Source organism: Muntiacus reevesi, chromosome 1, assembly GCF_963930625.1.
Source record: "Muntiacus reevesi chromosome 1, mMunRee1.1, whole genome shotgun sequence".
Classification (NCBI taxonomy): domain Eukaryota; kingdom Metazoa; phylum Chordata; class Mammalia; order Artiodactyla; family Cervidae; genus Muntiacus; species Muntiacus reevesi.
The window spans coordinates 101,348,500-101,374,977 of NC_089249.1; the positions used below are offsets into that span (position 1 = coordinate 101,348,500).

The following is a 26,478-nucleotide window of genomic DNA, read 5'->3' on the forward strand; positions in this document are numbered from 1 at the left end:
ATATGTGGCAGCCTAAATGGAATGACAATTAGACAGTCCTTGCCACAGTCATACATACCACAGACAAGGATGAGGGGCCTGGAAGGTGCAATGGCTGGGAGTTGGAGTTTGGGGAGTGTGGAGCAATCCCAGGTCGAGGGCTGCTGTTGACTGATGAGAGACAGATTGAGGAGATGGGAGGGAGGAGCTCATGGTGGAAAATGCCTGTGGAGGAAAGCCAGGCAGCCATGAAAGCAAGGTGATACTGCTGAGTCATGCATAGGGGGTTGAGCCATCACCATAGCCTCTCTCTTCCCACACGCCAGCATCAGCAGCTGAACAATAGAGAAGCTGGCCCATCAAACATCTGATGCACTGAACTACAAGGTAGGACCCCACCCAGGGTGCTCCTTCAAGTGACTGATGCACTGATCTACAGAGTCGGAGCCCAGTCAGGGGGGCCCCCTCTATGTTCCTGACATGCCAAACAACAGAGAAGGACCCAAGGCAAGGGAGCCCTCTCAGTGTCTTAACAGGCGGAGCTATGGAGAAAGACTGGCCAAAGAGGTCTTCTGATCACCAGCTACAAGGGGCTTGGGAAAAGACTGACAGGGCCATAACTTCTGCGGTGGAGGCAGTCCATGTTCCTGAACACTTGCTGCTGCTAGGTCTCCACAACTCAAGCAGCTGTGCCGCCTTCATGCTCAACTCTTACTGGGGCAGAGCTGTCACAGGCAAAAAGAGTCTTGCATCTATGCACAAAGTGTTGCTTTGGTCATGTCCGACTCTTTGCCACTCTGTAGACTGTGGCCTTCCAGGCTTCTCTGTCAGGGAGGGGTATTCTCCAGGCAAAAACGCTGGAGCATATTGGCCAATACCCGTTGCCACACCCTTCTAGAGCAGGATATTCCCTCCTGCCCTAACCACCAACTCCCCTGAGTACTTGATGATGCCAGAACCCCTGTAACCCAAACTGCAAATGCAGAAGTCCAAATAAATGAACAGGAAGTAGGCAAACTACTTGAAAAAGAATTCAAGATAATGATAGTTAATATGAGCAAAAACCTTGAAAAGACAATGGAGAAAATGCAAGAATCAAGTGAAAAAGACCTAGATGAATTAAAGAATAAATATACAGAAACAAACAAAACAATTACTGAAATTAAAAATACTCTATAAGGAATCAATAGCAGAATCTCTGAAGCAGAAGAATGAATCAGTGAGCTAGAAGATAAAATGGTGGAAATAACTTCTGAAGAGCAGAATAAAGTAAAAAGAAATGAAAAGAACTGAGGACAGTCTCAGAGATCTCTGGGACCATAACAAACACACCAACATTCGAATTACAGGGGTCCCAGAAGAAGAAGAGAAAAAGAAAAGGTTTGAGAAAATTTTTGAAGAGATTATAGTTAAAAATTTTCCCAACATGGAAAAGGAAATAGTCAATCAAGTTCAAGAGGCACAAAGCATCCCATACAGGATAAACCCAAGGAGAAACACGCCAAGAAACATACTAATGAAACTAACAAAGACTAAACACAAAGAAAGAATATTAAAAGCAGCAAATGTCACCCTATACGAAACTTACATAAACCACTGGGCCAACCTTAGGAGGGCAAAAAGCAAAAGAATGAAAGAATTTAACCTTGAAGCCTGTGAAAAGGTGACCTCAAACAATAGGTTAAAAAAAAATAATGAAAAGGCAGTACCACCAAACCCCTTTACAACAAATGTAAAAGGGACTTCTATAGCCAAGAAATACAAGTGAAGAAAAAAGATCTACATAATGAACCCCAAACAATTAAGAAAATGGCAATAGGAACATATATATCAATAATTACTATAAATGTAAATGGATTAAATGCTCCAACCAAAAGACACAGACTGGGTGAATGGATACAAAAACAAGACCCATATATATGCTGTCTACATGAAACCCATTTCAGACCTAAAGACACATATAGACTGAAAGTGAGAAGATGGAAAAATACATTCTATGAAAATGGGAAGCAAAAGAAAGCTGGAGTAGCAATCCTCATATCAGAAAAAATAGACCTTAAAATAAAGACTACTACAAGAAATAAGGAAAGACACTACATAATGATCAAGGGATCAATCCAAGAGGAAGACATAACAATTGTAAATATCAATGCCCAACAGAGGAGTACCTCACTATATAACAGACACAAAAGGAGAAATTGACAGTAACAGAATAATAGTAGAAGACTTTAACACCCCACTCACACCAATGGACAGATCATCAAAACAGAAAATTAATAAGGAAACACAAGTCTAAAATGATACATTAGATGAGATGGACCTCACTGGTATTTTCAGAACATTCCATCCAAATGCAGGAGAATATATCTTCTTCTCAAGTGCACATGGAACATTCTCCAGGATAGACCACATAGGTCACAAATCAAAACTCAGTAAATTTAAGAAAATTGAAATCTTATCAAGCATCTTCTCTGACCAGAATGCCGTGATACTAGATATCAATTACAAGAAAAAAAATGCAAAAAAAAAAAAAAAAAAACAGAAAGACATGGAGACTAACCAACAGATTACTGAAGAAATCAAAAGAGAAATCGAAAAATTTCTAGAAACAAATGACAATGAAAACATGACAACTCAAAACCTACGGGATACAGCAAAAGCAGTTCTAATAGGGAAGTTTATAGCAATACAATCCTACCTCAAGAAATAAGAAAAACATCAAACAGACGACCTAACTTCACACCTAAAACAACTAGAAAAGGAAGAGCAATAACATTCCAAAATTATTAGAAGGAAAGAAATCATAAATATTGGAGCAGAAATAAATGAAAAAGAAATGAAAGAAACAATAGCAAAGATTAATAAAACTAAAAGCTTGTTCTTTGAGAAGATAAACAAAATTGACAAACAATTTAGCCAGACTCATAAGAAAAGAAGAATCAAATCAACAAAATTAGAAAGGAAAAAAGGAGAGGTTACAATGACAATGCAGAAATACGAAGCATTATAAGAGACTATTATGAACAACTATATGGCAATAAAATGGATAACCTGGAAGAAATGGACAGATTCTTAGAAAAGTTCATTTCTAAGAGTGAACCAGGAAGAAATAGAAATTATGAACAACCAATTACAAGCACTGAAATTGAAGCTGTGATCAAAAATCTCTCAAAAAACAAAAGCCCAGGACAAGATGGTTTCACAGGAGAATTCTATCAAACATTTAGAGAAGAGCTAATGCCTATCCTTCTAAAACTCTTTCAAAAAATTGCAGAGGAAGGATCACTTCCAAACTCATTCTACGAGGCCACCATCACACTGATACCAAAACCAGGCAAAGACAACACAAAAAAAGAAAACTACAGGCCAATAACTGATGAGTGTAGATGCAAAAATCCTCAAAAAAATTTTAGCAAACAGAATTCAGAAACACATCAAAAAGCTCATACACTATGATCAAGTTGGGTTTATTCCAAGATTGCAAGGATTCTTCAATATATGCAAATCAATCAATGTGATACACCTTATTAACAAGTTGAAAGATAAAAACCATACAATCATCTCAATAGATGCAAAAAAAGCCTTTGACAAAGTTCAGCACACATTTGTGATTAAAATCTTCAGAAAATGGGCATAGAAGGAACCTACCTCAATATAGTAAAGGTCATATATGATAAGCCTACAGCAAACATTATTCTCAATGGTGAAAACCTGAAAGCATTCCCCATAAAATCAGGAACAAGACAAAGGTGTCCACTCTCACCACTATTATTCAACATAGTTCTGGAAGTCCTAGCTATATCAATTGTGGAAGGAAAAGAAATAAAAGGAATACAGATCAGAAAAGAAGAAGTAAATATCTCACTGTTTGCGGATGGCATGATAGTGTACATAGAAAACACTAAAGATAATATTAGAAAATTACTAGAGCTAATCAGTGAATTTAGCAAGGTTGCAGGATACAAAATCAATACCCAGAAATCACTTGCATTTCTATATACTAATAATGAAAAATCAGAAAGAGAAATTAAGGAATCAATTCCATTCACCACTGCAACAAAACTAATTAAATGTCTAGGAATAAACTTACTTAAGGAGACAAAAGAACTGTACAAAGAAAATTATAAGACACTAATGAAAGAAATCAAAGATGACATAAACAGATTGGGAGATATTCCACATTCCTGGTAGGAAGAATCAACATTGTGAAAAATGACTATAGTACCAAATTCAACCTACAGATTCAATGAAATCCCTATCAAATTACCAATAGCATTTTTCACAGAACTAGAACAAAAAGCTTCACAATTCATATGGAAACACAAAAGACCCCAAATAGCCAAAGCAGTCTTGGGAAAGAAGAACGGAACTGGAGGAATCAACCTTCCTGACTTTACATTATACTACAAAGCTACAGTCATCAAGACAGTATGGTACTGTTGAAAAACAGAAATATACACCAATGGAACAAGATAGAAAGTGCAGAAATAAACCCATGCATCGATGGGTACCTTATTTTTGACAAAGGAGGCAAGACTATACAACAGGGAAAAGACAGCCTCTTCAATAAATGGTGCTGGGAAAACAGGATAGCTACATGTAAAAGAATGAAATTATAACACTTCCTAACACCGTACACAAAGATAAACTCGAAAGGGATTGAAGACCTAAATGTAATACCAGAAAGTATAAGTTTTCTAGAGGAAAACATATGCAGAACACTCGATGAATAAATCAAAGCAAGATGCTCTATGACCCACCTCCTAGAGTAATGGGAATAAAAATAAAAACAAAAGTAAACAGGTGGGATCTGCTTAAACTTAAAAGCTTTTGCACAGCAAAGGAAACTATAAGCAAGGTGAAAAGACAACCCTCAGAATGGGAGAAAATGATAGCAAATTAAACAACTGATAAAGGATTAATTTCCAAAATATACAAGCAGCTCACTGAACTCAAAGCCAGAAAAACAAACAACTCAATCAAAAAGTGGGTAAAAGACTTAAGGAGACATTTCTCCAAAGAAGACATACGGATGGCTAACAAACACATGAAAAATGCTCAACATCGCTCATTATTAGAAAAATGCAAGTTCAAACTACAATGAGATATCACCTCACACCAGTCAGAATGGCCATCATCAAAAAGTTTATAAACAATGAATGCTGGAGAGGATGTGGAGAAAAGGGAATGCTCTTTCACTGTTGGTGGGAATGTAAGTTGATACAGCCACTATGGAAAACGGTATGAAGATTCCTTTAAAAAGTAGGAATAAAACCACCATATGACCCAGCAATCTCACTCCTAGGCATATACCCTGAGGAAACCAAAATTGAAAAAGATACATGTATCCCAGTGTTCATTGCAACACTATTTACAATAGCTAGAACATGGAAGCAACCTAGATGTCCATTGACAGATGAATGGATATAGAAGCTGTGGTACATATACACAATGGAATATAACTCAGGCATAAAAATGAACACATTTGCGTCAGTTCTGATGAGGTGGATGAACCTAGAACCTATTATACAGAGTGAAGTGAGTCAAAAAGAGATATATATATCATATTCTAATGCATATATACAGAATCTAGAAAAATGGTACTGAAGATTTATTTCCAGGGCAGCCATAGAGATTAGGATTATGGACAGGGGGAGAGACGAGGAGAGGGGAGATGTATGGAAAACGTAACATGGAAACTTATATTACCATATGTAAAATAGATAGCCAATGGGAATTTGCTGTGTTGCTCAGGAAACTCAACCAGGGGCTTTGTATCAATCTAGAGGGGTGGGATGGGGTAGGAGATGGAAGGGAGTTTCAAGAGGGAGGGGATATATATACCTATGGCTGATTCATGCTGAGGTTTAACAGAAAACACAAAATTCTGCAAAACAATCATCATTCAAAAAATAAATAAATAAATTTAAAAAATACTATCTTGAAACGAAAATGAAAATACAACATATACAAATGCATGGTATAAAGCAAAAGCAATTTTGAGAGAAATGTTCATTGTGTTAAATGTAGATGTTAAGACATTAGAAAAATGACAAAAAAAGTCTCATTTTATATCTCAAGGAACTAGAAAAAAAGAACAAAGCAAGCCCAACGTTAGCATAAGGAAGAAAACAGTAAAGATTAGAGAGAAAATAAATGAAATAGAGATCAGAAAAACAATAGAAAAGATCAACAAAACTAAGCTCATTCTTTATAAAAATTTTTTAAAAATTACAAATCTTTAGCTGGACTAACTATGAAGAAAAGATAAATAAAAGAGAAATAAAACTAGAAAGAAAAAAAAAGATGATAATACAGTAGAAATACAGAAAGTCATAAGAAACTTTAAAAAATAATTGTATGCTAATAAATTAAATAATGTAGAAGAAATAGAAACATTTCTAGAAACACACAACCTATTAAGATTGAATCAGGAAGAAACAGAAAATCTGAACAGACTAATAGTAAGTAAAGAAATTGAATCAGTAATCAAAACCCTTCTAAAACCCCAAACCCCAGGACCAGATAATTTCACTGGCAAATTCTACTGAACATTTTCAGAAGAATTAACACCATCCCTTCTTGAAACTCTTCCAGAAAAGTGAGAAGGAATACCTCCAACTTATCCCACGAGGCCCATGTTATTGTGATATCAGTCACCCAAGAACACCACAAGAAAAGAAAACTATAGGATAGTAACTCTGGTGAATATAGATGTAAAAATTCTCAACAAAATATTAGCAAATTCAATTCAAGAATACATTAAAATGATTATTATACATCATGACCAAGTAAGATTTATCCCTGGGATGCAAGAATGGTTCAACATATGCAATAAATGTAACTTTTTAAGAAAATGAAAGACAAACATCTCAATCATCTCACTGGATATAGAAGAATCATTTGACAAAATACATCCTTTCACGATAAAAATACTCCACAGATTGGGCACAGACGGAACATATCTCAACATAATAAAGGTCATATACAAGAAACACACAACTAACATTATACTCAAAGGAAAAAAGTTGAAAGTTTTTCATCTAAGATCAGTAACACGACAAAGAGGTCCTCTTTTATCACTCTTATTCAATACAGCAGAAGTTCTAACTGGAACAATTTGGTGAGACAAAGAAATGAAAGGCATTCAAATCCAAAAAGAAGAAGTAAAACTGTAGTTATCTGTAAATAATATGGGCTTGTATATTGAAAATATCAGCCAGAAAAAAGTATTGTAACTAGTCAGCAATTTCAGAAAAGTTGCAAGATATAAAATCAACATACAGAAACCAGTTATATTTTTATACATTGATTTAATGATGTAACATCTAAAAAAATAAAGAAATCTATCTCATTCAAAATAACCTTAAAAATAACAAAATATTTAGGAATAATTTTAACCAAGAAAGTGAAACATTGGTACAACAAAAATCATACGAGTTTGCTGAAAGAAACTGAAGAATACATAAACACATGAAAAAATATCCTATGTTCATGGACTGGAAGAATTAATGTTACTAAAATACCCATACTACCCAATCCATCTATAGATTCAATACAATTCCCATCAAATATCAATGAGTTTCTGTACAGAAACAGAAGAAAACAATCTTCAAATTTGTGTGGAACCCCAAAAGACCCTAAATAACAATACTGAGGAAAAAGAACAAAACTGAAGGTATCACACTTCCTGATTTTAAATTATACTATAAATCTATAGTAATAAAAACAAAAAACAGTAGGGAATAGCACAAAAATAGACTAGTGGAGCAGATCAGAAAGCCCAAAATTAAAACCTCTAAAAATACAGTCAACTACTATTTCAGAGGAGAACAAAGAACACCCAGGGAGAAAGGATAGTCTCTTCAATATCTGATATTGGGGAAACTGGATAAACACACAGGATAATAAAATTATATCTCTATGTTGCAACCCATGGGAGCTCAATAAAGATTTATAGAACTTTTAAAAGCATTACAATAGATATTCCTATCACACCTCACAATTCTCTTTGTAGTCAACTCATCTACCCAGACCTGGCCGCTTGGTAACTATTCACCAGGTAGCTGTTCCATAATTTTAGTTTTATATTATTATATAAAAATGTGACCACATGGTATGTGATTTTCTGAGTGTGGTTTCTTTTACCAAACATGATACACTTGAGATAAATCCATACAATTCCATGATCAGTTGTCACTATTTTATGTAGAGGTACAAAAATAATTGAAAAACATTTGGGTTGTTGCTAATTTGGAGGATGATGAATAAAGCAGGCTATTTATTTATAGGCAGGGTATTTTTTATTGTTGTAAACACATTCATAAAAATTTACCATTAATTTTTAAGCATAGTTCATTGGTATTAAATTCAAACATAACATTGTACAACCATTGCCACCACTGATTTACATAAATCTTTTTATCTTGTAAAATTGAAATTCTGTACCAATTCAACTCCCCATTCCTCCATCCTTGTGTCCAACCCTTTGTTACCCCATGCAGCATGTCAGGCTCCTCGGTCCTCCACTATCTCCTGTAGTTTGCTCAGATTCATGTCCATTGAGTTGGTGATGCTATCTAACCATCTCATACTCTGCAGTCACCTTCTCCTTTAATGTACAATCTTTCCCAGTATCAGAGTACTTTTCAATGAGTCAGCTCTTTGTATCAGGTAGCCAAAGTATTGGCTCTTCAGCTTCAGCAAGTCCTTCCGATAAGTACTCAAGGATTATTTCCTTTAGGATTGACTGGTTTGATCTCCTTGTAGTCCAAGGGACTCTTAAGAGTCTTCACCACCACAATTAAAAAGCATAAATTCTTCAGCTTTCAGCCTTCTTTATGGGCTAATCTCACATCTGGACATGACTACTGAAAAAATTACAGTTATGACTATATGGACTCTTGTCAGCAAAGTGATGCCTCTGCTTTTTCTACACTCTGACTAGGTTTGTCATAGCTTTCCTTCCAAGGAACAAGTGACTTTTCGTTTTATAGCTGCAGTCATGGTCCACAGTGATTTTGGAAACCAAGAATATAAAATCTGTCACTGCTTCCACTTTTTCCTTTTCTACTTCCCATGAAGTGATGGGGCCAGACACCATTTTCTTATTTTTTTAAAAAAATATTGAGTTTCAAGCCAGCTTTTTCATTCTCCACTTTCACCTTTGTCAAGAAGGTCTTTATTTCATCTTCACTGTCTACCATTACAAAGATATCATCCGCATATCTGAGGTTGTTGCCATTTCTCCTGGCAATCTTGATTCCAGCTTGTGATTCATCCAGCCCAGCATTTTGCATGATTTACTGTGCATACAAGTTAAATAAGCACGGTGACATTATACAGCCTTGTCATAATTCTTTCCTAATTTTGAACCAGTCAGTTGTTCCATATTGGGTTCTGTTTCTTCTTGACCCACATACAGATTCTTCAGGAAACAGGTAAGGTGGTCTGCTACTCCCATCTCTTGAAGAATATTCCAATTTGTTGTGATCCACAGTCAAAGGCTTTAGGGTAGTCAATGAAGCAGAAATAGATATTTTACTGTTAACTCCCTTGTTTACTCCATGATCCAAAGAATGTTGGCAATTTGCTCTCTGGTTCCTCTACCTCTTTACACCCTGCCTTGTTCATCTGAAATCCTCAGTTCATGTACTGCCAAAGCCTAGCTTGAGGGATTTTGAGCATAACCATGTTGAGGTTGTGGTTGGTGGTTTACTTGCTAAATCATGTCTGACTCTTGTGACCCAATGAACAATAGCCTGGGAGGCTCCTCTGCCCATGGGATTTTCAAGGCAAGAATACTGCAAATAGGCTGCCATTTCCTTCTCCAGGTGATTTTCTTGACCTAGGGATTGAAATCATGTCTCCTGCATTGCAGGCAGATTCTTTACTACTGAGTCACCAAGGAAGCCCATAACCTTGCTATAATGGGAAAGCATGTGAAATGAGCACAACTGTATGGTAGTTTGAACATTCTTTGGCATTTCCCTTCTTAGGCACTGGAATAAAAACTGGTCTTTTCCAGTCCTGTGACTACTGCTGAGTTTTCAAAACTTGCTGGTATATTGAGTGCAGTACTTTAACAGCATCATCTTTCAGGATTTCAAATAGTTCAGCTGGAGTTTTGTCACCTTCACTATCTTTGTTTTCAGTAATGATTCTTAAGGTTCACTTGACTTCACATTCCAGGATGTCTAGGTGAGTGATCACACCATCGTTGTTTTCCAGATCATTAAGACCTTTTTTGGTCCAGTTCTTCTGCGTATTTTTGTAATCTCTTGTTAATCACTTCTGCTTCAATTAAGTCCTTTATCATGCCCATCCTTGTACGAAATGTTCCCTTGATATCTCCAATTTTCTTGAAGAAATCTCTAGTATTTCCTATTCTATTGTTTTCCTCTATTTCTTTGTATTTTTCATTTAAGAAGGCCTTCTTATCTCTCTTTGCTATTCTGTAGAACTTTGCATTCAGTTGATTACAGCTTTCCCTTTCTCCCTTCCATTTCATTTCTCTTCTTTCCTCAGCTATTTGTAAAGTCTGCTCAGACAACCAGTTTACCTTCTTGAATTTGTTTTTCTTTAGGACAGTTCTTGTCACTGACTCCTACACAATGTTACAAACTTCTGACCTTAGCTCATCAGACACTGTCTACAAGATCTAATTCTTTGAATCTATTTATCACCCCCACTTTATTATCATAAAGGGTGTGAGTCAGGTCATTCCTGAATGGCCTAGTGGTTTTTCCTACCTTCTTCAATTTAAGTCTGAATTTTGCAAGAAAGAGTTCTTGATCTGAGCCACAGTTAGCACATGTCTCATTTTTGTTGACTCTATAGAGCTTCTCCATCTTTGGCTGGAAAGAATATGATCAATCTGATTCCAGTATTGACCTTCTGATGATGTCCATTTGTAGAGTTGTCTCTTGTGTTGTTGGGAGAGGGTGCCTGCTATGACCAGTGTGTTCTCTTGACAAAACTCTGTTAGCCTTTGCCCTTCTTCTGGCATTATTTTTTTCCGCCCTTTCATACTGCCCATGGGGTTCTCCAGGCAAGAATACCAGAGTGGTTTGTCATTTCCTCCTCCAGAGAACCACATTTTGTCAGAACTCTTCACTATGACCTATCCATCTTGGGTGGCCCTGCATGGCATAGCTCAGAGCTTCAGTGAATTACACAAGCCCCTTCACCACAACAAGGCTGTAATCTATGAATTGTCTAGTAGTCGCCTCCTTTTCTGGGGTTTAAAGTGAGATGATTATTTCATCTCTTCCAAATCTATCCTATGTTTGTCGCTGTTGAATAGCAGCTTCTCCTTTCCAATAAGCCTCTCCATAAAGTCTCTCTAAAGGTCACAGGTCTTTCACAGCAGTTCCTGACTCCAAATGTATATGCTCTCATTAAATTGTCATTGAGGCTTTCACCTCTGTGTTTCCTCTGGGCTGAGAACCTTGCCTTCTTTATCCTCTGTTGTTAATGCATTTCAGCACTGAAGAGGATAGAATTTTGGCCCCTACTAAGATATGTGAAGATGACAACACTTCAACAAATACCCAGCAAGCTTCCTGTTCTGAATGTGGAAACATAACTCCACCTCACTGACAACCACAAGATGGAGAAGCAACTTCAGAGAAGTCAGGTGAGGCCCAGAACCTGTCTAACTGTTCTTTGGATATAAATCCATTATTAGATACATGACTAGCAAATATTTTCTCCCATTCTGTGGGTGCATTCTTTTATCTATTGATAGTGTCTTTTGACATTCATGTTTTAAATATTATCATGAAATCCAATTTGACTGGTTTTTGTTACTTGGGTTGTTGGTAGCATATCTAAGAAGTCATTGCCAAATAAAACATTGTGAAGCCTTTATCCTATATTTTCTTTTAAGGTTTCATTGTTTTTGCTCTTAAATTTATATTTTTGATCCATTTTGAGATAATTTTTGTATATAGTGTTAGGTAAGTGACCAAGTTCATTCTTTTACATGTGACTATCCAGTTTTTCCAGTATCATTTGTTAAAAAGAATCTTTCCTCATTTAATGGTCTTGGAAACCTAGTCAAAAACCATTTCACCACACATGTAACACATTCATTCATTTCTGGGCTATTTTCTTTCATTGGTTTATATGTTTGTTTTTATGACATTTTCACATTGTAGGTTTGTAGTAGGTTTTGAAATCAGGAAGTGTGAGTATTCCAGCTTTGTTCTTTCAAAAGATCATTTTGGCCATTTGGTGTTCTTTAAAATTCCATATAGATTTTAGAATGGGTTTTCCTATTGCTCAAAAAAAAAAAAAAAAAAGTTGGGATTTTTGATAGGAATTGCATTGACTCTGTAGATCTCTTTCCATAGAATTTATATTTCAACACCATTAGATCTTCCAATCCATAAATGTGGGATGTGTTTCCATTTATGTCTTCTTTAATTTCTTTCAACAATGTTTTGCAGTTATTACTGTACAAGTTCTTCATCTCCTTTATTAATTCCTAAGCATTTTATTCATTTTCAGGCTAGTGTAAACTGAATTGTTTCCATGTACAGACTGATCAGTCCTTTTCAGATTGTTCATTATTTGTGTATAGAAATGCAACTGATTTTTGTATGTTGATTTTGTGTGTGCATGTGTGAAATCTTCAGGGCTTTCTAAATAAGATCTTACCTACATTTCAATAGAAAAAAAAATCCAAATAACCCAATTTCAAAATAGGCAAAGGACTGGAACAGAATTTTTTTTTCCCAAATAAGATATATAATGTGCAAGATACATGAAAAGATGTTCAACATAACCAATCAGCAGAAAAATGCAAACTAAAACCACAATGAGATCACCCTCCTCACACCTGTTTGTATGACTATCATCAAAAAGATAAGTGATAAGAAATGCTAGCAAGAATGTGAACAAAAGAGAAGGCTTATACTCTGCAGGTGGAAATGCAAACTGGTAATCACTATGAAAAACAGCATGAGAATTCCTCAAAAATTTAAAATCTATCTACTATATGATCCACTAATTCTACTTTTGGGTATATATTCAAAGTAAACAAAACCATTGTTTAGAAGAGGCATCTGTACTCCTATGTTCATTGCAATAGAACCTACAGGGCCAACAACAAATCAGTGGATCACAAAAACATGATATAAGTATATATGTATGCATACACATACATAAATACATACATTTATGCATAATATTCCACTGTGTGTGAATGAGCTTGGAGGCATTAAAGAAACCAGAGAGAAAATGACCAAATATTGCATGGTATCATTTCTATTAAAAAAAAAAAAAAAAAGCTGAGCTCATATCCAGGGAGTAGGAAAGTGGTTGCCAGGGGCTGGGTGGTGGGGGAAATAGAGAAAGGTTGATAAAAGTTACAGACTTTCAGTTATAAAATGAATAAGGACTAAGGACATGATGTATAATGACTATAGTTGGTAACAATGTAATCTATAATTGAAATTTGCTAAGAGCATGCCATGCATGCCAAGTCGTTCAGTCCTGTCCGACTCTGTGTGACCCCATGGACAGCAGCCCATGAGGCTCCCCTGTCCACGGGATTCTCCAGGCAAGAATACTGGAGTGGGTTGCCATTTTCTTCTCCTTTGCTAAGACAGTAATACTTAAAATGTTCTCGTTAAAACAAAAAATGAAGCAAAAACATATGGTATGGTGAGTGTGTGAAATAAATCAATGTGGATATTCTTGTCCAGTGTGTATATATATGTTAAATCCTGTGTTGTATACTTTGAGAATTTTATATATCAAGTTTATCTCCATAAAGCTGGGGGGGAAAAAAAAACTATGAAGAGAGATAATTTTACTTCTTCCTTTTAAATTTGAATTCTTTTTATTCTTTTCTTGCCTGATTGCTCCGGGTACAATTTTCAGCACTACCTTGAAGAGAAGTGGCAATAGTGGGCTTCCTTGACTTGTTTTGGTTCTTAGTGGAAATGTGTTCAGTCTTTTGCTATGGAGTATGATGCTATGACGGAGAAGGCAATGGCACCCCACTCCAGTACTCTTACCTGGAAAATCATATGGACAGAGGAACCTGGTAGGCTGCAGTCCATGGGGTCGCTAAGAGTCAGGCACGACTGAGCAACTTCACTTTCACTTTTCACTTTCATGCACCGGAGAAGGAAACGGCAACCCACTCCAGTGTTCTTGCCCGGAGAATCCCAGGGACGGGGAAGCCTGGTGGGCTGCCGTCTATGGGGTCGCACTGAGTCGGACACGACTGAAGTGACTTAGCAATGGCAGCATGATGCTATGAGTTTTTTCATTTAAGATTATTATTATACTGAGGTAGTTTTCCTCTGTTCCCAGTTCATTGAATGCTTTTATCATGAAAGTATATTGAATTATGTCAAATGATTTTCTGTCAATTAAGTTGATGGTGTAGTTTTTGTCCTTCATTCTGTTAGGTTTGACAGATCTTCAATGCTGAACCATCCTTGTATTACAGTATAGATCCCTTATGGTCATGATGTAAAATCCTTTTAATATGTTCCTTTTAAGGACTTTTGCATCAGTGTTGAACCAAAGGGATATTGGCCTGCTGTCTTCTTTACTTGCAGTGTTTTTCTCTTTATTTGATATTAGGGTAATATTGGTCTCATGGAATCAATCAGGAAACTTTCCCTCCTCTTCAATTTCTGTGAAAAGTTTAAGAAAAATTAGTTTGAATTATTCCTTAAATGCTTGCCAGAAATCAATAGTGAAGCCATAGGGTTCAGGGCTTATCTTTGTTGGGAGATTTGTGATCATTGATTCAATCTCTGTCCTAATTATAGGTTTATTCAGAATTTCTATTTCTTTGCAGTTTAGTCTTTAGTAAGTTTGTGTTTCTAGGAATTTGTCCATTTTATCTAGTTATGTATTTCATTAGTAGAGAATTGTTATATTACTTTTATAATCTTTTTTATGTAGTATGTCTCCAATTTCATTTCAGATTTCAGTGATTTTTTTCCCTTTGTCACTGTAGCTATAGGTTTGTCAATTTTGTTGGTCTTTTTGAGCAATCAACTTTTGGTTTTATTGATTTTCTCTATTGTTTTAATTCCCTATTTCATTTATCTCCACTCTAATCTTTATTATGTTCTACACTTCCTAGGTTGGGTTTAGTTTGTTCTTTTTCTAGCCCTTTAAAGTTTTCTAGTCCTTTAAAGTCTTTTAAAGTTATAAAGCTAACTCATTGATTTGAAATCTTTGTTTTTTAATGTTAGTGACTGTAACTATAAATTCTTCTCTAAGCACTACTTTTGATACATCCCATAGTTTTGGTCACTGCAACCAGGCAATATTAAAGGAAATGAATTTTCACCCTTGAAAATTCATTGGAAGGACTGATGCTGAAGCTGAAGCTCCAGTACTTGGGCCCCCTCATGAGAAGAGCTGATTCACTGGAAAAGATTTTGATGCTGAGAAAGATTGAGGGCAACAGGAGAAGGGGGTGACAGAGGATGAAACAGTTGGATGGCATCACTGACTCAATGGACATGAGTTTGCACAAATTTCAGGAGATAACAAAGAACAGTGAAGCCTGTTGTGCTTCACTCCATGGGGTCACAAAGATTTGGACACAGCTTAGCGACTGAACAACAGTTTTGGGGATGTTGTGTTTCTGTTTTTGTTTCTAAGTATTTCCCAATTTCCCATGTAACTTCTTTGACTCATTAGTTGTTCAACAGCATACTGTTTAATTTCAACAACAGTGTGGATTTTCCAGTTTTCCTTCTTTTATTTATTTCTAACATTATCCCATTGTGGTTGGAAAAGATACTTTGCACATTTTTTACAAATCTATTGAAACTTAATCTGTGGCTTGACAAATGGTCTATTCTGGAAAATGTTCCATGGACACTTGAAATAAATATGTATGCTATTGTTGGCTATGGTGTTCTGTATATGGCTGTTAGGCAGGGAGTTATTTAGTCATTTATTTCCTTACTTCTGTTTGACTGAACTACACATTATCATTACCAGAGCCCAAGAGTTTCCAACTGTTATTGTAGAATTACCTATTTTTCCCTTCAAACTCTGTCAGTTTTTGATTCATATATTTTGATAATCTGTCATTAGGTGTGTAAATGATTATAATTATTAGTATATCATTTTTCTCTATTGAAATTTGTATTAATGTTTTTGTCTCTTCTAACTGTTTAGACTAAGTCTATTTTGTATATTAGTCTATTTTAATATAGCCACTCCTGCTCTTTCTTGGATATTATTTGCATTGAGTATCATTTTCAAAACTTTCAACCGATTTGGCCTTTGGATCTAAAGTGACTGTGGTAGTCAGCATACAGTGGGATCCAGTGTTTATATCTATTTTCTCAACCTTGGTGTTGTCCCAGGAGAGTTTAATTCATTTGTACTTTAAAGAGATTATCATTTTGCTTGTTTACTATATGCCTCATACTTGTTGTTGCTTTTTTACAGGGCGGGGTGTGAGGGGGGCTCATTTCCTCCTTTAGTGCCTTCTCAGTTCAGTTCAGTAGCTCAGTCGTGTCCAACTCTGTGACCACATGGACTGCAGCACACCAGGCTTCCCTGTCCATCACCAACTCCTGGAGTTTGCTCAAACTCATGTCCATTGAATGGGTGATGCCATCCAACCATCTCATCCTTTGCCACCCCTTTCTCCTCCCACCTTCAATCTTTTCCAGCATCAGGGTCTTTTCCAATGAGTCAGTTCTTTGCATCAGGAAGCCAAAGAATTGGAGTTTCAGCTTCAGCATCAGTCCTTCCAATGAACACCCAGGACTGATTTCCTTTAGGATTGACTGGTTGTATCACCATACTGTCCAAGGGACTCTCAAGAGTCTTCTCCAACACCACAGTTCAAAAGCATCAATGCTTCCGCACTCAGCTTTCTTTATAGTCCAACTTTCACATCCATACATGACTACTGGAAATGCCATAGCTTTGACTAGATGGACGTTTGTTGGCAAACTAATGCCTCTACATTTTAATATGCTGTCTAGGTTGATAATAATTTTCTTTACAAGGAGTAAGCGTCATTTAATTTCATGGCTGCACTCACCATCTGCAGTGATTTTTGAGCCCAATCTATATGCAATGAAGTGATGGGACCTGATACAACTATCTTAGTTTTCTGAATGTTGAGTTTTAAGCCAACCTTTTCACTCTTCTATTTCACTTTCATCAAGAGGTTCTTTAGTTCTTCACTTTCTTGCATAAGGGTGGGGTCAACTGCATTATCTGAGGTTATTGCTATTTCTTCTGGCAATATTGACTCGAGTTTGTGCTAAATTCAGTCCAGTATTTCTCATGATATACTCTGCATATAAGTTAAATGAGCAGGGTGACAATATACAGCCTTGATGTACTCCTTTCCCAATTTGGAACCAGTCTGTTGTTCCATGTCCAGCTCTAACTGTTGCTTCTTGACCTGCATACAGGAGGCAGGTTAGGAGGCAGGTCAGGTGGTCTGGTATTTCCATCTCTGGAAGAACTTTTCAGTTTGTCGTGATTCACACACTCAAAGGCTTTTGCATAGTCAATAAAGCAGAAGTACATGTTTTTCTAGAACTCTATTGTTTTTTCAATGATCCAAAGGATGTTGTCAGTTTGATCTGGGTTTCTCAGCCTCTTCTAAATCCAGCTTGAACATCTTGAAATTCACCATTCATGTACCGTTGAAGCCTGGCTTGGACAATTTTGAGCATTACTTTGCTAGCATGTGAGATGAGCATAATTGTGCAGTAGTTTGAGCATTCTTTAGCATTGCCCTTCTCTGGGATTGGAATGAAAACTGACCTTTTCAGCTGTGGCCACTGCTGTTTTCCAAATTTGCTGACATATTGAGTGCACCACTTTCACAGCATCATCTTTTAGAATATGAAATAGCTCAACTGGAATTCCATTACCTCCACTAGCTTTGTTTCTAGTGATGCTTCCTAAGGCCCACTAGACTTCACATTCCAGGATGTCTGGCTCTAGGTGAGTGATCACATCATCTTGGTTACCTGGGTCATGAAGATCTTTTTTGTATAATTCTGTGTATTCTTGTAACCTCTTCTTAATATATTCTGCTTCTGTTAAGTCCATACCATTTCTCTCCTTTATTGTGCCCATAATTTCATGAAAAGTTCCCTTGGTATCTCTAACTTTCTTAAAGAGATCTCTAGTCTTTCCCATTCTGTTTTCCTCTATTTCTTTGCATTGATCACTGAGGAAGGCTTTCTTTTCTCTCCTTGCTATTCTTTGGAATTCTGCATTCAAATGGGTGTATCTTTCCTTTTCTCCTTTGTTTTTCACTTCTCTTCTTTTCATAGCTATTTGTAAGGCTTCCTCAGGCAACCCTTTTGCCATTTCTTTTTCTTGGGGATGGTCTTGATCACTGCCTCCTGTACAATGTCACAAATCTCCATCCATAGTTCTTCAGGCTCTCTATCAGATCTAATCCCTTGAGTCTATTTGTCACTTCCACTGTTTAATCATAAGGCATTTGATTTAGGTCATACCTGAATGGCCTAGTGGTTTTCCCTACTTTCTTCAATTTAAGTCTGAATTTTGCAATAAGGAGCTCATGACCTGAGCCACAGTTAGCTCCAGTCTTGTTTTTGCTGACTATTTAGAGCTTCTCTACTTTTGGCTGCTAAGAATATAATCAATCTGATTTTGGTATTGACCACTTGGTGATGTCCACGTGTAGAGTCTTCTCTTGTGTTGTTGGAAGAGGGTGTTTGCTATGACCAGTGCATTTTCTTGGCAAAACTCTATTAGCCTTTGCCCTGCTTCATTCTGTACTGCAAGGCCAAATTTGCCTGTTACTCCAGGGATTTCTTGACTTCCTACTTTTGCATCCCATTCCCCTATAATGAAGAGGACATCTTTGGGTGTTAGTTCTCAAAGGTCTTGTAGGTCTTCATAGAACTGTTCAACTTCAGCTTCTTCAGCATTATTCGTTGGGGCATAGACTTGGATTACTGTAATATTGAATAGTTTTCCTGGGAAATGAACAGAAATTATTCTGTAGTTTTTGAGCCTGCATCCAAGTACTGCATTTGGACTATTTTGTTGACCATGGCTACTCCATTTCTTCTAAAGGATTCTTGCCCACAGTAGTATATATAAAGGTCATTTGAGTTAAATTCACCCATTCCAGTCCATTTTAGTTCGCTGATTACTAAAATATCAATGTTTACTCTTGCCATCTCCTGTTAGATCACTTCCAATTTGCCTTGATTCATGGGCCTAACATTCCAGGTTCCTATGCAACATTGCTCTTTACAGCATCAGACTTTACTTCCATCACCAGTCACATCCACAACTGGGTGTTGTTTTTGCTTTGGCTCTGTCTCTTCATTCTTTCTGGAGTTATATCTCCATTGATTTCCAGTAGCATATTGGGCACCTACCGACCTGGGGAGTTCCTCTTTCACTGTCCTATCTTTTTGCCTTTTCATACTGTTCATGAGGTTCTCAAGGCAAAAATACTGAAGTGGTATGCCATTCCCTTCTCCAGTGGACCACATTTTATCAGAACTCTCCACCATAACCCCTCCATCTTGGGTGGCCCTGCTACATGCATGGCTCATAGTTTCATTGAGTTAGACAAGACTGTGGTCCAATTGATCAGATTGGTTATTTCACTGTGATCTTGTCTCCTCAGGAGATACTCAAACACAGTTCTGTCTCAGTCTCTGTAGGGTCTGTGGGTCCTGGTGCACACAAAGTATGTTTGAGCCCTTTAAGCATCTTTGGCAGGTATGGGGTTAGATTCTAAACGTGATTTCACCCCTCTTACCATCTTGCTGGGGCTTCTCCTTTGCCCCTGGATGTGGGGTATCTCCTCAAAGTCGCTGCTGTGCCACAATGCCACAGCTCCAGCACCACACAGTATCTTTTATGTTGACATTTTTTTGGTAGTAAAAGGTTTAAATACTTTCTCATTTTGTGTGTGTGTGTGTGGATTCTATTAGCTCTTTTCTTTGTGGTTACCATGGGGTTCACACTTAACATACTAGCTATAAATTCTAATTTAATTTATACTAGCTTAACTTCAATAACACATAAAAGAAGTCTTTACACTTGTTTCCAGTCTTTTCAATTGTTGAGGTCCCTTGAATTACATCTTTATACACTGTGTGCCCCTAAACATAAGCAAGTATTTTAAATACATTAGTCCCTTAATGAAGCAGAAAACAACATGTAGATTTGCAAACCACAATTACAATATTACAAGCTTATTGACTAAACATTGTCTATTCAATGCATTAGTCTATTAAATGCCGTATATAACAAATTTAGCAACTGATCACTTTTACAATAGTATTAGCTTTTATAATTGCTCCTGTATTTCTCTTTATTATGATCTGTATTTTTCCATATGGCTTTTAGTTATGACCTAGTGTCCTTTCATTTGACCCTTGCAAGATTTCCGTGAGCATTTCTTGCAGGAAATGTCTAGTGGTTAACTCTCCGAGCTTTATTTAGGAATGTCAATGTCTCCTTCACTTTTGAAGAAACAAACAAACAAACAAAACAACAACAACAAAACAGTCTTGCCAGATAGGGAATTCCTAGTTGAATTTTTCTTCTTTTAGAACTTTGTATCAGTCCACTCCTTTTGGCTTTCTAAGTCCTGATGGAAAATCTTTTGATAATCTTCAAGAATCCCTTTTATGTGGATATTCACTTCTCTGTCTTATGTAATTTTATTATGTCTTGATGTGGACTTTTGAGTCAGTTTTACTTGGAATTCATTGGACTTCTTCGATATTTATATTCATCAGATTTGTTTTCAGCTACTACTTCCTCAATCATTCTGGCTCTTCCTCTCTCTCCTGGGACTCACAGTGTGCCTGTTGGCCTGCTTAATGGTTTTCCACAGGACATTAGCCTATTTTCACTTTTCTTCAATCTTTGGTTTGTTCCTCAAATTTGATAATTTTCATTGTCCTATGCTCAGTGATTCTTTCTTCTGCATGCTCAAATCTCCTTGAGTGTTTTCTGTGAATTCTGTTTCAAGTTATTGTACTTTTCAGGTCCAGAAACATTTTCTATCTATTGATATTGCCATTTTACTCATACATTGTTTTGCTTTTACTTCCTCCACATCTGCTGTTAGTCCCTTGCACATCTTTAGAACAGTTATTTTACTCTTTGTTTAGCATATCTGCCATCAGATCTTATTCAGGGATAGTTTCCAAACATTATTATTTTTCTTTTAATCACTCATATCTTCCTGTTCCTTTGTATGTTTTGTTGAAAACTAGTCATTTGATTTTACATTATGGTAACTCTGGAATTCCGATTCACCCCCTTCTACAGTTTGCTCATTTGTTATTGTTTTTGGTTTTTAAATTATTGCATGCTGTATCTGTGTCAAGGATCAACCTGAATTGTAAAACCCAAGGCCTTCCCACATTTTTTACCCTTTCCTTGGGATTAGTGGTCAATTTCTAATATTCCCCATATGTGCAGTTTTTTGGAATGTCCTAGTTTTTAAGCACGTCTGGCTCCCAAAAGTGGGAAAACTAAAGAGGAAAGGCAAAAAGGGTAACCTGGCTTATTATTCCCCTGTAAGTCACTTCACTGGGGGTGGTAGAGATAGGAGAGAGGGATTACAAACATGGGAGGTATAACAACCATGGCTGCCAATCTCTGCACCTCTGTGATCAAAAGCGGCATTAACAATCATGGCATAGCTACCCCAATATTTAAGAGTTCAGGATTCTTTTTGCCCACCCTGACTCCTATTAGCAAGGTGCTCCAGGATACATATATGACTGCCTGCCCACATGGTTGGGGTTGGGAGACTGGTTGCTATTACTATGCTAAGAGCTGAAACTGGTCTGAATTAACTACAATTTACTGTCCAAGGCTTTGTCTGGAAGTTGCAAGCCCTAGACTCCAGAGTTCCAAAATAGTGACATCAAGCAGATTCTTTTGGTGCAACTATATAGGTGCTAAGTTGGACTCCTGGTACCTCCTACCCCATCATCTTCTCAGAAACCTCTTAGGTATAGATTTCTGTGTGAACACAGTTTTTGTTGTTCTTAGATTAATACTCAGAAGTGTGGTGGTTAAGTCACATGTTAACATTACTACAAACTTCCTCAAACTGTTTTGTAAAGCAGGTTGTACCATTTTGTAATTTCACCAGCAATATATGAGAGCTGTAGTTGCTCCACATTCTTGACTAATCTTGGTACTATCAGCATGTATTTTAAGCCACTCTAACAGGTGTGTGGTGTCATCTTATTGTGGTTGTAGTTTGTATTTGTCTAAATAGATCAAATTGCCAACATCCACTGGATCATCGAAAAAGCAAGAGATTCCAGAAAAACATCTACTTCTGCTTTATTGACTATGCCAAAGCCTTTGACTGTGTGGATCACAATAAGCTGTGGAAAATTCTGAAAGAGATAGGAATACCAGAACACCTGACCTGCTTCTTGAGAAACCTGTATGCAGCTCAGGAAGCAACAGTTAGAACTGAACATGGAACAAGACTGGTTCGAAGTAGGAAAAGGAGTACACCATGGCTGTATATTGTCACCCTGCTTATTTAACTTCTCTGCAGAGTACATCATGAGAAACGCTGGGCTGGAAGAAGCACAAGTTTGCTGGGAGAAAAATCAGTAACCTCAGATATGCAGATGACAACACCCTTATGGCAGAAAGTGAAGAACTAAAGAGCCTCTTGATGAAAGTGAAAGAGGAGGGTGAAAAAGTTGGCTTAAAGCTCAACATTCAGAAACTAAGATCATGGCATCCAGTCCCATCACTTCACAGCAAATAGATGGGTAAGCAGTGGCTGACTTTTATTTTGGGGGGCTCCAAAATCACTGCAGATGGTGACTGCAGCCATGAAATTAAAAGATGCTTACTCCTTGGAAGGAAAGTTAGGACCAACCTAGACAGCATATTAAAAAGCAGAGACATTATTTTGTCAACAAGAGCCCATCTAGTCAAAGCTATGGTTTTTCCAGTGGTCATGTATGGATGTGAGAGTCTGACTGTGAAGAAAACTGAGCACCGAAGAATTGATGCTTTTGAACTGTGGTGTTGGAGAAGACTCTTGAGTCCCTTGGACTGCAAGGAGATCCAACCAGTCCATCCTAAAGGAGATCAGTTCTGGGTGTTCATTGGAGGGACTGATGTTGAAGCTGAAACTCTAATACTTTGGCCACCTGATGCGAAGAGCTGACTCATTTGAGAAGATCCTGATCCTGGAAAACACTGAGCGCAGGAGAAGGGGACAACAGAGGGTGAGATGGTTGGACTGCATCACTGACTCAATGGACATGAGTTTGGGTAAACTCTGGGAGTTGGTGATGAACACGGAGGCCTGGCATGCTGCGGTTCATTGGGTCGCAAAGAGTTGGACATAACTAAACTGAATGGATGATGTGTAGCATCATTTCTTGTGCTTATCTGCCATCTGCTAGTCTTTGGTGAAGTGTCTACAAATTTATTGTTTGTTTTCTTATTTTTACAGTTCTTTATATATATCCTGAATATTCTTTTGTCAAATATATGCTGCCCAAAGATTTTCCCCAGTGGGTGGCTGCCTCTTCATTCTTCAGTGTCTTCTAAATAGGATTTTTATTGGATGGCATCTAATTTATCTTCAATGGAGAAAACTTGTGGTGTTGTATACAGGAATTCCTTGTGTAAGTAATGTCACACAGATATTTTTTCCTGTAACTTTTGGTCTGTATTTCAAATCAATTTTGTGTGAAAGTTTTTAAAGGTTTTTCTTTGGGGGGGGGGGGGATACAGGTGTCTGGTTATTCTAACATCTTACATTTAAATAGCAATCCTCTCTCCACTGAACTGTCTTCTCATTTTTGTCAAAAATTAATCTGCCATACATGTGTGGGTCTACTTGTGGACTTTTCTATTTCAGTGATCTATGCATCTATCCTTCTGCCAAATATTTCACTGTTATTCTAGCTGTATAATAAACCTTAGAAGTATGTAACTTAAGTCATATAATTATTTTTTTTAAATTGTGCTGGACATTCTGGTTGCTGTTTTTCCAAAGAGCTCTGAAAGTCAGTTTAGCAGTATCAACAAATTATCCTGCTACAATATCCAATTTGAAATTAATCTATTTGAGGAGACATCACAACAATCATGACTCTTTCAATCATGTATACAGTATAGTTCTCTGTTTACCTAGGTCTTTCTACATAAACATATCATCTCTGTATAAGAATAGTTTTATTTCTTAATTTCCAATTTGTATACTCTTCTCTTTCTCATTTTATGCACTGGCTGTCAGTGAGATGTTGAATAGTAGTCAATGTGGCCTTCCTTGACTTGTCTCCCCTTCCTTTAGGGAAAAACATTTAGTCTTTAGGATCTCCCTGGTGGTTCAGACGGCAAAGCATCTGCCTACAATGCGGGAGACCCAGGTTCAATCCCTGGGCCGGGAAGATCCTCTGGAGGAGGAGATGGCAACCCACTCCAGTACTCTTGCCTGGGAAATCCTGTGGATGAGGAGCCTGGTAGACTACAATCCATGGGGTCACAAAGAATTGGACACAACTGAGGGACTTCACTTCATTTTGAAAGACAACTAGGAGACTTTGCAGACACTTTTCAGCCTAAGGAAGCTCTTTTCCATTCTCAGTTTACTGAGTTTTTACTAAGAATGGATATTTACCTTTGTCAAATGTTTTTCTTTCATTTATTAAGATAATCATAAGCTTTTTCTTCTTTAGCCTGCTGACAGGATGAGTTAACATTTATTGATTTTGAAAGGTTCAACAGACTCCCTTTCCCAATATAAAGTTCTCTTGGTCATGATTTAAATCGTTTTTACATAGTGCTTGATTCAACTTGCTAATATTTTGTTGCAGATTTTTGCATCTATACTTATGAGAAATAGAAACACACAGTCTTCTTTTATGACCAAGGTACTGCAGGCCTCTTAACATAAATTTGGAAGTGTTTTGTTGTACAGTGTTGTTGGTTTCTTCATTTAATGCTTGGCAGAATTCACAAGTCAAGCTCTTCAGGCCTCCAGGGAGACTTTTAACTACGAAGTAAATTTATTAGATATAGAGTTATTCAGAATTGAGAAGTAGGTTACCTGCTTCTCAAATAAGTTTAGTTAAATACTTTCAGGAAGTTGGTTCATCAAAGTTGCCATATTTATGGAAATAAATTTATTAAAAATACTCCAGTATCATTTACTTACAACCTGAGAGGGAAGAGGGGTTTTCCTTTGCTGTCAGGCTAGAACTGTTTCAATTGATCTTCTCAGGAACTAGTTCTGTTTCCAATATTTTCAACTCTTTTCTGTCTACAAGTTCACTGATTTATAATTATTTTCATTATTTCATGTTCTGCATTCTGTTTATTCTTTTTCTAGTTCCATAGGGTAGAAGGTTAAATTTATTTTTCTTCTTTTCTAATAAAGCCAAATTCTCTTAAAAACCCTCCTTTCAGCTGGAGTTCCCAAATTTTGATGCCATATTTTCATTTTCATTCAAGTACTTCCTAATTTCTCTTAAAAAGTCTATCTTGATCCATATATATAACATGGAAATGCATTACTTAATATCTAGGAACTTGAACTTTTTTCAGATATTTCTGTTACCAGTATCTGATTTTGCTCAGCTAAGATCAGAGAATTACATGATTTAAGATTCTTCGCTTGCTAAATAAGAATAATTATCTTCTAAATTCTACTGCTGGTTAATTCACTGGGTTGGGCAGGAAGAAAAACCTTACTCTTTTAAAAACGTAAGAACAGATACACAGTCCAAACGAGACATAACATCATACTGTGGTATTAAAATTTCATAAGGATGATTAGGAAAAAAAAAAAAAACAAAGTCTAAAAATTCATGGAGGTAGAAGGGCAAGAAATGGCTAAGAAACACTGGATTAGAGGTGTTTCATTACTTTATTTTTCATTTAAGAGGTGATATATTTGTCATACAGAAAAGTGTGAAAAAGTGTAACAGACTCCATATCCCAAGACCCCAATTTAATAATGCTAACATTTAGAAAAATATTCAAATACCTTTTTAAAAGAAAATTCCAATATATATATAGAGAACCCACTCAAATTTCACTCTCTTTCCCCTCCATCTTTTTCTTCCACAGAAAGATATTAAATGTTTTCATAAATAATATAACATTTTATGTATTATATTAAGCTCTGAAAAGATTCATGATAAAGAAATTAATCAGCTGTTCATATTTTCTTCTGTAATTCTTAAATTTTCAAAGATCCTGTAATATAAGTACTAGAGAAGTGGTATATTGATGCCATACCATAATGTAATAAAAAAGAAATGTCCTATGTAGTCAAATATCCTTTTACTGATTTTTGATATACATATAAATATACACATATATTTTTAAACATTGTCATCCCTTTAAATCTTTGTATATTAAATCAAAGATACTTCATTGATCTCCCAGTTTTTCCTCATGGTATTAAAGCTCAAGCTCAGTGGGTACAGAATCTCTTTTTCCTAGTACTTTTTCAGTATTTGGTGA

General features: G+C 36.6%; 1 protein-coding gene across 2 annotated transcripts in view; it reads right to left on the bottom strand.

Annotated features, from left to right (window-relative positions):
* Window positions 1–26,478, bottom strand: part of LOC136148309 (alpha-amylase 2B-like) — a 60,969-nt gene that overhangs the window by 30,131 nt on the left and 4,360 nt on the right. The window contains exon 1 of one of the 2 annotated variants that reach the window (XM_065907836.1): window positions 14,007–14,127. The exons of the other annotated variant lie outside the window; for it this stretch is intronic. The gene's annotated coding sequence lies outside the window, so the exon portion shown is untranslated. Of the gene's footprint in view, window positions 1–14,006; window positions 14,128–26,478 lie in introns of those variants that run through there. 2 annotated transcript variants of the gene reach the window in all.